At 25.1% G+C, this 2,947-nt stretch overlaps 1 protein-coding gene across 1 annotated transcript in view; it reads left to right on the forward strand.

Moving 5' to 3' along the window:
• Positions 1 to 1,290: 1,290 nt before the first annotated feature.
• LOC105454034 overlaps positions 1,291 to 2,947 on the forward strand; it is an 11,088-nt gene continuing 9,431 nt past the window's right edge. The window contains exon 1 of the mRNA XM_011696364.1: positions 1,291 to 1,467. The gene's annotated coding sequence lies outside the window, so the exon portion shown is untranslated. The remainder of the gene's footprint in view (positions 1,468 to 2,947) is intronic.

The following is a 2,947-nucleotide window of genomic DNA, read 5'->3' on the forward strand; positions in this document are numbered from 1 at the left end:
CGTTATTAACATTAATTATATACGTTTATTAATCTGTCGAGATGTCTCGTATAAAACGATATTTTAAATTAGTAAAAGAGAAGTTAAATAGATGCTAATACAAACGTCTAATATGTTTTTGTGACGTTTATTAAATAATTATTAAAAATTAAATCAAATTTTAAACTTACTTTTCAATTTATTTATTTAATGTTTTTAACACAATTTATGATGTTTATTAAACGTATTTTGTATGTATCTTGATGCTTGAATATTTATGTCATCCGGTTAATTTTAATCAAACGATACATAAACATTTTTTAGAAGCTTATAAAAATATGTATATTGTTGGATCTTCATTGATTCTCTCAATCAGAAATAAGATTTCTTTATTGAAATATCAATAGATCACTATAACAAAAGAGCACAATTTGTTGTAGTAAATATATTATCTAAAAATATAATATAACTATATGTACCTATTTATAAAATAATGAATATAAATGTACAAGCTTTTGTAATATTTTTATATCCTGCGTTACCAAGTACATTAAATTCGCTGTCTCCTTAAACTTAATAAATTTCATTTTTCAGATTATCTCGAAATACATAGTACATATGCCATAGTACATATATAAAAGTATATTTAATATATTAGTATAATATTAGTATATATAAAATCTAAGTATAGAACATCTTTACAAATTGATCTAACATTCTGTATCTATATTATATAACAAAAAATATAATAAAAAACAATTTTCAAATATATTTAAATTGAAAGGAATTAGGCTCGAAAAATAAATCAGAAATATATAACAAAGTAAAAAAAAATAATATTAACTTTTATAATTATTTTAATATTTTGTTAGTTCTTTTTTAACTTTTATTTCATTTTTTTCAAGAAAATACAATAAATTGGGCTACTTTATATTTTATACTATGGCCAAGGATGTATAAATAAAATATACATTTGTAAATATATATTTACAGCCTAAATATACATCTATGTATGTCTTAACGCAAATATCCGTAATAAAAGGTTGATGATCTTTGATGTAATATGTATGATAATAAGGCGACTTAACAAGTCGTAGCTTCATCCTTGCACATCACACTCGAAAAAGCAATAATAATGATAATATTAAGAACGGAAAATGGAGACACAGAATCGACTATCCCGATCGTCTAGTGAAAGTGCTTCAAACACAATTCACGTGCTTCAACCTCCCCGAGTATATCACAAGGCGAACTCTTACCAACAAGCTCAGTATCATCTTCACCATCCTTCAACTTCCTGACCCAGTCTTTATATAGTCTAACACACCGGTTGCTGTGCAGTGTGCATTGTAAAGATATTTTCAATTAGAGAAACAAAAAAATTTAATTTCAAAATATTATTAGTAACTTTGTTTACGAGCAGCGTGAATCTTCGAGGAGTGTGTGTGTTTCATTTAATTAAGAGAAAATTTATCACAAACTTCCAAGGTACGTATTTTCGTCATACCACATTTAGCGTTCTTTTTTATTTGTTACCACAAATACTTCTTTCTACAAAATTATGTAAATATTAAAATTAATATAAGTTAATGAACCATTAATTTTATATTATACTAGCACTACAGACGCGCGCTTCGCGTTATTTAATTGCCCTTTTACTTTTTACTATAATTGACTATTATATTGCTTTGTTGATTAAAAAAATGACTCAAATCAAAAATTAACATTTTTGAGCTAATAAAGGAAAATCAACTTTAAAAATTAATATATTTTGACAGAAAAATAACACATGTGTATCAAAACAAATGTTTACTTATATGGAAAAGTGTCACAATTTTGATAACAGATGAAATTTATATTATACTAAGATTACAGTGTTCGAATTTTGAAAATGTATGACACAGTTTTAAAAAATATAATTATAATTATAACATCGGTAGAAAGTAAAGTGCATATTTATTATTCTAATTAAAACATTTTAATATTAATTCAAAATTTTAAAGATACTCTAGTAAAAAGTTGCTAATTTTGAAATGTGTCACTTTTCTATCAACGAAACATATATATTTATTATATTGTACAATGTGCAATTAAATAATTTTAAGAAAAAGTATTGAAAAATAAATAATTAAAAATATATACGCTTTTATATTATAAAATTACTAATTGGAACAAATCAAATCTAAATCATTGTCTTATTAGTTGCTTTATGTAGTAAAAATATGTACGTAACTGTTTTCACAGGCATATCACTATCGACCAATTTGTCATTAATCTTTCGTTAAAATCCTTGTAATCACACATTGCAAAGAGATGTGAGAGAAACTTTCTTCTCTTATGTCAACAGGAAATGTTCCTACGTGCAATTTCTCACGTCAAAGTTTTTAAACCTTTGAGCTGTTAAAAAATAAAAAATAAGATTTCGTTTTTATTTTTCTAAAATGTCTTCTTTTCTCTTTTCTTTTTTTTTCTAAATGAAAATCACGATCTTTTCCTTTTTTTAAACAAGATTCATATAACTTTACACAAAATGAAATTGTATAACAATATACTATTCTTCGATAACACTTTTCGAGAAACGGCAAATGAAAGACATTATGAAAAGCATTCATGTGCTCAGTCTAACCGCCGTTTAAGCTCTTAAAAAATAAACAAACAGTGCAAGTAAATGTGTATAACCAAAACTTTTCCAGAAATACAATTCGCGTAATGTGATATTAAAATCATCTAGAATTGAATTTATTAGAACAAAAACATAATATAAATAAGTCGTTCAACGATCTTACGATTAATAAATAAATGCAACTACAGTCGAACCTCGATAACTCAAAGCTCAAGGGAAGAGAAAATATCTTCGTGTTATAAAGTTTTTGACTTATCGAAATTCGAGTAAAAGAGGGTTAACATATGAAAATTCGACTTACGGAGGCTTTGTACGAGAGTTTATAATTTTCCGATTATAATGGCT

Source organism: Wasmannia auropunctata, unplaced genomic scaffold (assembly GCF_000956235.1).
Source record: "Wasmannia auropunctata unplaced genomic scaffold, wasmannia.A_1.0 LD335989.1, whole genome shotgun sequence".
NCBI classification, from domain to species: Eukaryota; Metazoa; Arthropoda; class Insecta; order Hymenoptera; family Formicidae; genus Wasmannia; species Wasmannia auropunctata.